General features: G+C 36.9%; 1 long non-coding RNA gene across 2 annotated transcripts in view; it reads right to left on the reverse strand.

The window, feature by feature from the left end:
* The window catches only part of LOC122231859, a 42744-nt gene extending 42157 nt beyond the window's left edge, over positions 1 to 587 (reverse strand). For both annotated transcript variants that reach the window (XR_006209127.1, XR_006209126.1), the window contains exon 1: positions 414 to 587. This is a non-coding gene — a long non-coding RNA (uncharacterized LOC122231859). The remainder of the gene's footprint in view (positions 1 to 413) is intronic.
* Between the last annotated feature and the right edge of the window lie 11890 nt (positions 588 to 12477).

Genomic DNA, 12477 nt, shown 5'->3' on the forward strand with positions numbered 1-12477 from the left:
GAAAGAAAGATATCTAGACTGATGAGCTGATGAGGCCACAGGGACAAGAACCAAGGTACCCCAGCCAACAACCCTGGCCCGCTTCTCCATCATCTTGCCCCACCTCAGCCCCACTTGATCTGCCAGAAGACTGCAGCCACATGCGGGCTCTCAGGTAAGCCTGACAGAACCGTTAATTGAACTCAGGCTAAACTGTAGAAGCATAAACAAAATAAATTGATGTTTTCATTCACTAAATTTTAGAAAGGTTGTTTATATAGCAATAAATAACTAATTCTCCGTGCAAATAGTTTTGACTATGTCATTATCTTTGGAGTAGAAAATTGACTTTCGGCATAATATTTAATTCAAATTATCTTAGAAAGTAAATTTTATGTACTTTAAGAAGAATGCAAGCTTCTCAGAAGTATTACCTTGTGTGAGTAGTACTCAAACTTGGTCACTGATTTGAGTCATCCAGGCAAATTTTAAAGTTAACATCTCTTCCCTTTTCTAGAGATATCTGGAGAGTGGAGAAGGAGCTAGTTTATCTATTTATCTATCTATCTATATTGAACTTCTAAGAGAATTCTAATGTAAAGTTGAACGTTGAGATATGGATGATTAACAGAAAGGATCTATTCAGATTCTAACGTATCCAAAAATAGAATGTTGTCACAATGGACTATTCATAACCAGAAGCAATAGAATAACACACACACACAAAAGACTACACTAATTAAAAGATCACATCTAATGATCCTTGCATTCTGAAACTCTGTAATTTTCACTTGTCTAGATTTGTTTATATGACATGTCTTTGCTCAAATGGGGCATGTTTTTAAATAGCATATTTTTTACTCTAAATAGTAAGCTATGTTTTCTATCTCCTGAACATTGAACAGGTGGCAAATATCTTCTTAAAAGGTTGGTCATCAAGGTGATTGTTGTTGAGTCAAACATGCCGGGACCAGTCATGATAGTGTTAATATGCAAAGCAGTTAAGAATAGTTGAATTATGAGAGAGACAGAGGAAAAAGAAGAAGAAGAAGAAGAAGAAGAAGAAGAAGAAGAAGAAGAAGAAGAAGAAGAAAAAGAAGAAAGAGAGAGAGAGAGAGAGAGAGAGAGAGAGAAAGAACTTCGTGACAAGTCAGGGGGCTGAAATAGAAAAAAAACATTTTTTTATAATCGGCATTGCTCATGAATCAGTAAAGATGTAGGGTCACAAACTGAACACAGGGTGACTCAAAATAGAAATAGAAAACAACAATAAATAGTGCAAGATAACTTTCTTAAGCAAAATTAGAATGCTTGGCATGCAGTTTTTCTCTCATGAGTTCCATGGATGGTTCAGACTGACATCAAGCCAGAGAGCTAAGCACGTTTTGAGTCCTTGCTAACAAAAATATGATCCATGGATCAGCAGTATTGGCATAAACTGGGGCCTTATTAGGAGTTCAGAATCCTGGGTACAAACTAAGATCTACTGGCCCAAGAACTGCATTTTCAAGTTCTTCAGGCAATTCATATTCCTGGTAAGTTTAACTAACAACATTTTAGGTGGTGGTGTATTAATTTCCTCTTGCAGCCTTCAAATATTACCACAAACTTAATGACTTGCAAACAACAAAAATATATCATCTTACAGTTGTGTGGTTTGGAAGTCAGACATGGGTTTCCCTGGGCTAAAGTCAAGGTATCAATAGGACTATGTTCCTTTCTGCAGGCTTAGGGAAAAATGAGTTTGTGTGTTTATTTTTTTGTTTTGCCTTTGACAACATCTAGAGATTACCCACATGACTGAACTCGTGGCCGCTTTCTTCCCTTTTCAAAGCCAGAAAGCAACATTGGACTTCTCTGACCCTCCTTCCATATCACTTATTTCTGTAACTGTAGTTGGCAAAGGATTTACGGTTGTTGGATTCATGTGGTTAGATTGGACCCACCTAGAGAATCTAGGATAATCTCTACATGCTGATATTTCCAACCATAATTATATCTGTAATGTGCCCTTTGGTGGATTAGGATGTGGACATTTTCAGGGACCATTATTCTGCTTACCACGGGGGCTTTACTAGGGCAAGGTGGATCTTCTTCACATATGCTATATGATCGGTGGCTCTGGATTCTTTAGATTGAAAAACGAATCTCCACTATCTGTTTGCTGTTATTGTTGCTTTTCTTTGCTTGTTTTTGTTCACTACTGGCTATATTAGGAACAGTCAGTCGGTTACATTATGGGCTCTGTCCAGCTCCTTATGCTTCAGCTTCTGAGGACTAAGGATAAACTGTATCGATTATAGTGTATGTTAATTGCAGCCACAGGAGCTCTGACTTTATCGGAATGAAGCTTAGCTTTTACTTTGAATTATTCGCTATCAGCCTTCTTCAAAACATCTCGCATGTATTAAAGGTAGTTTTCTAAAATTAAATATCACTCTTAGGGGTCACATTTTTTTTTTTTGAGAAATATGCACTGAAGTTGCCTACCTATCAATCCTCTTTGATTGTATACCAGACTAAAACCTTTTAGCTTTTAGAGAGGATTGCTTCAAAATAGATAAGGAAGCTATTTCTTATTATACTTTTGGACGGTCCAGGTGAAACAATGCCAATTATAGGGAAATCCATTCAACTTAGGGAAATGGATAAATTAGAAAATTGGGATATTAGCCATATTTGAAATTGGTAAATTTAGGAATATCTGATTATCTTTGATAACATTTAATGGTTTTCTGCTCCAAGAAAGCAATCAATTGTATTAACTCTAACTTGGCCCAAAATCTGCACATGTGGCCCTCAAAAATAAAATATTTGATGCTGACCCATTTGAGTTACTGCAGGTAATGAATAATCTCTTGGAATGCTTAGATTCAGAATAATTATGTCGTTTGGTCTGTGAACTACGGCGGCATTATAGATGGCATTCACATTCTATGGAATTCTCAAGACGTGAGTCAAAAGTGAATAAAAATAAACTCTCTAGAGGAGCAGTCTTAGTATGTTATTATCTCAGCTATCACAGAAAGCAAAACTTTTCTGAGCGCTCTTTGGTAAATGATTACCTCACCTCCTACACAGTAGCAGTTAACTGCTCTATTGTCCCAATCTGCCTTTTCTCCTGCAGACTCTTCTAGCCTGGCTTCCTGTTACCCTATCCTTTTGCCTATATCTAGGCTGACTGGTGCAGACTTTTAAATGCATTATTGTTTTTTTGTTTTGTTTTGTTTTGTTTTATTTTGTTTTGATTTTCATCCCGCAGTGGTGCTGTATCATTTGTATAGTAAATCAATTTAGTTTAGCTCAGATTCTTATAACTTTGCAATGAATCATTTATATCACTCAACCCAGCAATACCCTGGGGCCAGGGGCCAAATACGAAATCATTTTTAATAAATTAGAGGTTGCAGCAAAGGCTAGGATCACTAACTCATTGGTATATATCATGTGATTTCTCTCATGTATCTAATTGCCAGCTGACAATAACCCCATCGTTTCCTCTCCTTCTTTAAGATCCCATAAAGAAAGGAAGAGAGTGACAGTAACACAAATGTTCTCTATTTTATTTTAACATTGTAAATTTGTCACATTTTAGTTTATGGACAATAAATTATTCCCAATACACATTAATTCTGGTCTAACCGCATTGGAAAGTTACTGTTTTATGGCAGATAAAAAAAAAATCACAAAATAATAGTTGAAAATAAATAGGCACACATACTAAACCATTCCTTTTTTTTAATGTTTATTCATTTTTTGAAAAAGAGAGAGAGAGTGTGAGTGGGCTGGGGCAGAGAGAGAGAGAGAGAGGAAGGTACAGAATCTGAAGCAGGCTCCACACATCCCGACGAGGGGCTCGAACCCATGAACCGTGAGGTCGTGACCTGAGCTGAAGTCAGGCACCCCACTAGGCACATATACTAAAGCCAAATTGCCCCCAAATATTCCTTGCAGGCTGCTTTCCTCTTATTCTTACAGGTAAGTTAATGTAGACAAAAATTTCAAATTTCATAAAGCTCAAAATACTTATAAGCTGGTTCAAAAGATCATGAATAAACATTGACATGAGTGATTACTAAAATCGATTTCATTCTCTGGGTAAAGGAGACTTACAGTAGGTCTGACCAGCAACACCTCTCTTAGAAACGCTTACCTTACATACGAGGCATTCTATCTTTCCACTATGTTACCCAACCTTCTGGCTGTAATTGATGAAAAAAGAAAGATGATTGCTCCAAACTGGGCTTATCAGATACTCTGTCTCTGGAATTTAGAAATAGGACGCAGAAAGAGTATACGCATATGACTGAAGCTGTGGGAAGGGTAAGATGATCCTCTCCTACCAAAGGTAGGAGCTCTGACAACATTTTAAATCTTTATGCAGGGTCTCTACCTGAAGAACAGCATCATCCCCAATCTTGGAATTGGACAAAATAAATTCCGCACCTTGAGTTAGTTTCTGTTCCTTATGATTTATGTGTTGCAATCACGGCACACCAGCAACCTGTCTTCTTTCTAATTATGAATATTGACAATTTACTAAGTGATTTGAGGATTCTAATGAATCCTTGCCACACGGTAGTATCTATACGTTCACAGAAGGCTCAGCATTTGGCTTATCGGGCAGAACACTCATTTGGGAGACTTCTGTTTTCTCTATACACCGTCTTTTGTACAGCTGAAATGTTAATGTAGAAGCAACTTTTTCTGTTTTCTTAACCAAAAAAGACTTCCCTGTACTTCAGAGACTAAATTGTAAGTTCTCTTAGTACCAGCACAGTCCATAAAAAGCAGTAGCCTCAATGAACATTGTTGCTTAAATGCATATTTGAATAAATGAGTGAATAAAAGAGGAATTGATGAGCTATACAATTTGGGGTATCCAACAAGGTTACAAATATGTATTTTCTGTGCCCGATTTCTGAACAAATTTAGAAGAAAAACACAGCTATGTACAGGCCAAAAGGTCATGTTTATGACAGAAGCTAAGATGGGTTTATGTCAAGTAAATTTCAGCAAATTTAGCCAATCAGCCCAGACAGCATAGACACAGACAAGGTAAATTCTGTGTCGTGAAGTAACACAGCCATGAGCAGGCCTGATTACAAGACGAGGAAAGGGCAGCTGACTTAGGTAAGCACAGTAATGTTTTCCCAGTTTACGATTCCCATAAATCATTCCATCTTTCCAAGATCTGGAGGAGCAAGGAGTCTGAGTGATACCGAGAAAAAAGAGAAAAAAGAGAATTCCCTACACTATTAAGGAAACATCAGAAACGGAGAGGAGATAGATGTTTTTCCCTTCTGTGCACATGCGGAGTGTTTTCATAAGGCAAGCAATGCACGTGATCCATTGCCTGGGTGCTCCTAAAAAGCCCTAGGCCCTATGTAGTTTTGCAAAATCTGACGCAGAGTATCAGCTGCTCATGAAAGTATCCAATTCATAGATCCAAGAGACAGGGCTGCTACGGATGTGTCCATTCATGCCTATGTCTACGACACCACTTTATCCCAGCTACAGTTTGAGCCAATTCACTTGGCCTTTCCTCAGATTGGTAGGATATCCCAGACACCCCAGTGCCCTGGATCCAGAGATGAACGTAGCTTTGCTAAGTTCAAGTGACAAATAATACTCTAAGTACATTTCTATACTATAAGTATGTAAACAAGGTAAAGGCCTGGGCTTCTCTTCCTTCCTCATGGACAGCATTCTCGTTTTGAGGCGTACGATGTTCGAGGTTCTGGAGAACAAACTGAAAAAGGCAAAATCCTTGGTGTTAGAAGTCTTATTTTAGTCAATGAGAAAGAAACTTAAAGTACAACTGTTAGTGCTAAGGGGTAAGGAGAAAAATAACCAGGAAAGGAAAATATCAGAGTGAGATGCAATTTAAAATACTTTGGGCAGACTGGGCTGTGCACATATCCAGGAAAGAATTTTCTAGGCAGTGGAAACAACCAGTTGGAAGAGCGATGGCAACTGTTTCTTGATTGTCTAACAGTGTTTCTTAGCCATTTATTTATTTATTTATTTATTTATTTATTTTCATGAGCACCCTGCTATGGGGCCCTTTTAATTATTTTTTTTTTCCTAATAACCACCCCAAGGAAATTTTCAAGCCACATATGCACCATAAGTCTGTTTATGTACCATCTGTAAATCTGTGATTTATATTTTTAAAAAGTATTATTTTTGTCAACACACCCCACATCAAGAACCAACTTATGCCTCCTTAGGAACATTATCACTGCTCTTGAGAATGCACTGGCAGGGACACAAGGGAAACAGGCGATCTGGGGGTGGAGAGAGAAGGAAGGAGATTACAGAACAAAGTAAATGAGGTAAAACAGGGCCATGTCTGGCTCTGCACCTGATTGCAAGGATATCGTATTTTACATTCAGTGAAACAAATGTACTCAGTGTTTGAAAAGGAAATGAAAAAGCCACTTGAACAGCCCCACCCAAAATGGCACATCTTCTGTCTGCCTTACATTATCTCAAGTGACACCTTGTGATCACCCTAAAAATACTTAAGACAACATATTCAAAAAAGTTTCACATGAGTCAAACCAGATTAATTTCCTATGTGAAAGCTGGCATGTTTAAGGGGGGTTAGGATCATCATCAAAATCTGACAATTTCTTGAAGAGGTTCAGCTGAGTTACCTGTTACTGTTGTACTGCTTTTTTTTTGGTTATTGTTGTTTAATTTTTTTTAATATGTATTTATTTTTGAGAGAGGGAGACACAGAATCTGAGGCGGGCTCCAGGCTCTGTGCTGTCAGCACAGAGCCGGATGTGGGGCTCTAACTCACAAATGTTGACTTCACACCTGAGCTGAAATTGGACGCTTAACTGACTGAGCCACCCAGGCTCCCCAGTCTTTGTTGTTTAGATTTAAATTTTAAATATAACCTGTAGAGATCACGCACACTTAAAATCAAGCGCTAATCAAGGGACAAGTTGGAGAAGGATTATTTTAACTTATTTACTCTACCACAGACATGCAAACTTATTTTTTCCTTTAGAAAATTATTATTATCAAACTCCTACTATGAAGGGGATTTTTATTAATGCACAAGCCATCCATAATAAGGCTTTAGCAACAATCCACATTGGTGTTTCTAAACTGTCACATTTATTATCAGTATCATAAGGGTGATTTAAATAATAGATTCCCCCCCCGCTCCATCTCAGACCTACGATCAGAATCTTTCAGGTGTGTTCAGGGAACCTTTAACAAATCACTGAATAATTAATTATATTATGACCCTAAGTATGATTATCAGTGTTCTAAGTGAGGAAATAGGAGAACATGAGCTCACGTCTGGGGAGGAAAACATTTAGAGATTGTAGAGGATTAGGTCCTTATATTTAGGGTTTGATTGGATCTATGAATGATGAAAAATAATTGAACATCAGATAATTATCAGGTTCTGGACTAAGTAGTAATAATTACAAATGTAATAAGTACAACAGGAAGTTGAAGCAATATGAAGGAAGATAATTGATTCTTTTTTATTCAAGTTGAATGTTTATTCAAGTAGACTGGTATAAAAAAAATTGAAATCTTTATGTCTTAATAGAGTAGAATAGTTATTCCTAGTTCAATAACAGTACAGTGTTCAGTGGGTACCATTCTACCTAAAGATGACCAACCTTCCTGATTTGTGCAGAACTGAAAAGATTCCCAGAATTCAAGAGTTTCATTTCTAAAACCGGGAAGGTCATAGACAAACTGGGACAACTTGTGGTCACCCTTATTCTGCTTGAGTATTCTGAAACTAGGGTTTCTTTCTTCGAATCCACCATTTTGTTGTTGTTGTTGTTCCTATTTGTGAGTCTTCGTATGGAAACTCTATGGTTGATACACTGGTAAACAAATACAGAAAGCTCAGAGCAGTGTGAAAGAGGTAGTCCTGAAAGTCACACGCATCATATGTTCCTACATTCTATTTATCAGAATTCAGCCGCAATGCTATAAGTTGGAACCAAGGTTGCTGGGATACATATTCTAAGGAAGTGAACTAATACAAGAGACTAACATGTAGATTAATGAGCCAAAAGGATGAAAACAAAAAAAAATCCTGGTGTATTTAGATATGATGATGCATTAATGACTTAAGAAAAGCACTTCATTGACATGGAAAACGTAAAAGCCAGGATACAATTTTGGAAACAAAAAAACTAGAAGGTTAAGAAGTAGAAGTAGCAGCTACAGGCCATTCTTTCTAGCAAATTTTTATGGCCTAGAAAGAGGCATGTACCATAAGATTGAGAGAAGAACAAGGTCCAAGTGAACGCTGCCTTGGCAGGAGTTTGGTGTATATGTGCTACTCCTCTGAGGTGGCCAGTAGAAATGAGACAAATGAAGACACATGAAACACAGGATGATGGATGGGGCAAGTTCCCAGAGGATACTGAAAGTGATGGTATTTTGAACAAATGTCAACAAATTCATCTTAGAGAAGAAAAGAGAAACCTCCATCTAGACAATGGGAACCAGCAAGAATATTTGTAGACTCAATTTGGAGGGAGAGCACCACATAGCACTTCAGTTGTCAACACCAAGTGCAAGTTATTCAGGTTGCACCATTGTTTTCTTTTTTTCTATGGCAAATACATGATGTGAAATAAAATATTTAGAAGATTTATAGAAGATCTGAGAGTTTATCATAAACTACTATTAAAAGTATTTCTGATCTTGATTCCTTCGTAATTACTTGACTCAGAACAATAATTATAATATGTTAGATTTCTTGGTTGTGGTGAAAACTTAGGTTAATATGTATCTAATATCTCTCTCTCTATATATAACATATATATAACACATATATGTAATTAACATATATACAGAAAAAGATAATAATGACTTATAAAGATAAATAATCTTACAAGTAGTTTTATTTTACAGAGGACAAATATTAAAAAAAGTGTTCCTTTAAACTAAGGAAAGAGAGTTTTAGTAATGAATTAGCACCTAAAATTTTGGTAGAATGATTATCTGAATATGTACTTGATGTAAGAAATGTTCCATGTCAGGACTGAAAGCAATGAAGTATTACTTGTACTCCATCATCAGTGAAGAAGTAGTCAGTAGCAGTAGGATAAATGCTGGCACATCAGCTGGAAATGGGGGTTTTGTAAACAAGCATTCTCAATGGAATGTTCCTATTCAAACCAGCTTCTCCACAACACAACTCAATAATGAAAAGTTTACTAATGCTGAATAGGCACTGATAGGTTGACCTCCACATGAGTGGATCTACACATGTGAAGTATTTTGCTAAAAGCAAGTTCATAATTGAACTTCAGTTCACAGATGACTGATGTAAAATCTGACTTTAACTTTATGAATACATGTATACAACCTAAACACATATTTTATTTTTATTTTTATTTTTTACAGATACATTATAGTTTATTTTTATTTTTTTAATTAAATATAGTTTATTGTCAAATTGGTTTCCATACAACACCCAGTGCTTATCCCAACAGGTGCCCTCCTCAATGCCCATCACCCACTTTCCCCTCTCCCTCACCCCCATCAACCCTCAGTTTGTTCTCAGTATTTTAAGAGTCTCTTATGGTTTGCTTCCTTCTCTCTGTGTAACTTTATTTTCCCCCTTCCCCTCCACCATGGTCTTCTGTTAAGTTTCTCAGGATCCACATATGAGTAAAAACATATGGTATCTGTCTTTCTCTGTAGGACTTATTTCACTTAGCATCACACCCTCCAGTTCCATCCATGTTGCTACAAATGGCCAGATTTCTTTCTTTCTCATTGCCAAGTAGTACTTCATTGTATATATAAATCACATCTTCTTTATCCATCCATCAGTTGATGGACATTTAGGCTCTTTCCATATTTTGGCTATTGTTGAAAGTGCTGCTATAAACATTGGGGTACAAGTGCCCCTATGCATCAGTACTCCTATATCCCTTGGGTAAATTCCTAGCAGTGCTATTGCTGGGTCAGAGGGTAGATCTATTTTTAATTTTTTGAGGAACCTCCACACTGTTTTCCAGAGTGGCTGCACCAGTTTGCATTCCCACCAACAGTGCAAGAAGGTTTCCATTTCTCCATATCCTCTCCAGTGTCTATAGTCTCCTGATTGGTTCATTTTAGCCACTCTGACTGGCGTGAGGTGATATCTGAGTGTGGTTTTGATTTGTATTTCCCTGATGAGAAGTGACATTGAGCATCTTTTCATGTGCTTGTTGGCCATCAGGATGTCTTCTTTAGAAAAGTGTCTATTCATGTCTTCTGCCCATTTCTTCCTTGGATTATTTGTTTTTCGGGTGTGGAGTTTGGTGAGCTCTTTATAGATTTTGGATACTAGCCCTTTGTCCGATATGTCATTTGCAAATATCTTTTCCCATTCCGTTAGTTGTCTTTTAGTTTTGTTGGTTGTTTCCTTTGCTGTGCAGAAGCTTTTTATCTTCATGAGGTCCCAATAGTTCATTTTTGCTTTTAATTCCCTTGCCTTTGGGGATGTGTCAAGTAAGAAATTGCTGTGGCTGAGATCAGAGAGGTTTTACTCTGCTTTCTCCTCTAGGGTTTTGATGGTTTCCTGTCTCACATTCAGGTCCTTTATCCATTTTGAGTTTATTTTTGTGAATGGTGGAAGAAAGTGGTCTAGTTTCATCCTTCTGCATGTTGCTGTCCAGTTCTCCCAGCACCATTTGTTAAAGAGACTGTCCTTTTTCCATTGGCTATTCTTTCCTGCTTTGTCAAAGATTAGTTGGCCATACTTTTGTGGGTCTAGTTCTGGGGTTTCTATCCTATTCCATTGGTCTATGTGTCTGTTTTTGTGCCAATACCATGCTGTCTAGATGATGACAGCTTTGTAGTAGAGGCTAAAGTCTGGGATTGTGATGCCTCCTGCTTTGGTCTTCTTTTTCAATATTACTTTGGCTATTCAGGTTCTTTTGTGGTTCCATACAAATTTGAAGATTGCTTGTTCTGGCTTCGAGAAGAATGCTGGTGCAATTTTGACTGGGATTACATTGAATGTGTAGATTGCTTTGGGTAGTATTGACATTTTAACAATATTTATTCTTCCAATCCATGAGCATGGAATGTTTTTCCATTTCTTTGTATCTTATTCAATATCCTTCGTAAGCTTTCTACAGCTTTCAGCATACAGATCTTTTACATATTTAATTTTTTTTAATGTAAACACATATTTTAAATAAATATGCATTACTATATATTAAAGGAAATAAAATGCTTGTCACCTGTGTACCCTGAATATTCAGTGCAATGTAAAATAGTTAATTAACAATTGTTAGACGGACTGATCCACTAACTGACAATGGATGGATACAAAGGGACACTGATGCCTGTATGGATGCATGCACAGATGGATGATGGGATTGTTTTGAGTATCATTCCCACTTTATTAAGTAGTCTTAATTCATTACCCAATGCTGAGTTAACACCTGCTATTTTTTTTAATTTTTTAATTTAAATTCCAGTTAGTTAACATTTAGTGTAATAGTAAGTTTCAGGTGTACAATATAGTGATTCACCTGTTCCATACAACACTCAGTGTTCATCACAAGTCCACTCCTTAATCCCTATGACCTATTTCACCCAACCCCCTACCCACTGCCCCTCTGTTAAACATCAGTTTGTTCTATATGTAGCTAAGAATCTATTTCTTGATTTGCCTCTCTCTCCACCTGCCCACTCCCCACTTTGCTCATTTGTTTTGTTTCTTAAATTCTTCATATGAGTGAAATCATATGGTATTTGTCTTTCTCTGAGTGACTTATTGCTCTGAGCATTATGCTCTCTATCTCCATCTATGTCATTGCAAATGGCAAGATTCTATTCTTTTTGATGGCAGAGTAATATTCCATATATATATCACATCTTCTTTATTCCTTCATCAGGTGATGGACACCTGAGTTGTTTCCATAATTTGGTTACTGTAGATAATGCTGCTATAAATATCGGGGTGCATGCTAACACCTGCCATTTTTTAAAGTGACCTACCTACACAGTCTTCTGTTGATGTTGCGGATTCAAGTGGGAGAATTACCAGAATAGTTTTCCTCATATATTTATGTTTCAATGTTGTCCACTTTAGTAAATCAGGGCCCAGATTACCAGTGTTATTACTAGAGTTTTTCACTCTTCTTCACCATACTGTAAATATTCATATTTTTTTCTTTTCTCTCTTCTTCATTTCTCCTTCTATGATATTGCTGTTAAAGTCATGCTTTTGTGGTTCTTTACACAAGTCTTACTTTTTCCTGTCCTTGGACGTTCCTTGAATGTGCTAAACTATGCTGCTACAGTTCTTAATTTTGTGCTTCTCTTTTTTGTGCTCTGTTGTTTTAAGCTTTCCCCATAGTTTCTGGCCTCCCTCTGAAAACAAAAACAAAAACAAACACACAAAAAACACTTTTTTTTTTCCATGCTCTTTGCTATGGTACTTTTGTCTGAAGTTTGGGGTATTTTTAAAGTACGAACGAAAAAAACCTGTGACTT

Source organism: Panthera tigris, chromosome A1 (genome assembly GCF_018350195.1).
Source record: "Panthera tigris isolate Pti1 chromosome A1, P.tigris_Pti1_mat1.1, whole genome shotgun sequence".
NCBI classification, from domain to species: domain Eukaryota; kingdom Metazoa; phylum Chordata; class Mammalia; order Carnivora; family Felidae; genus Panthera; species Panthera tigris.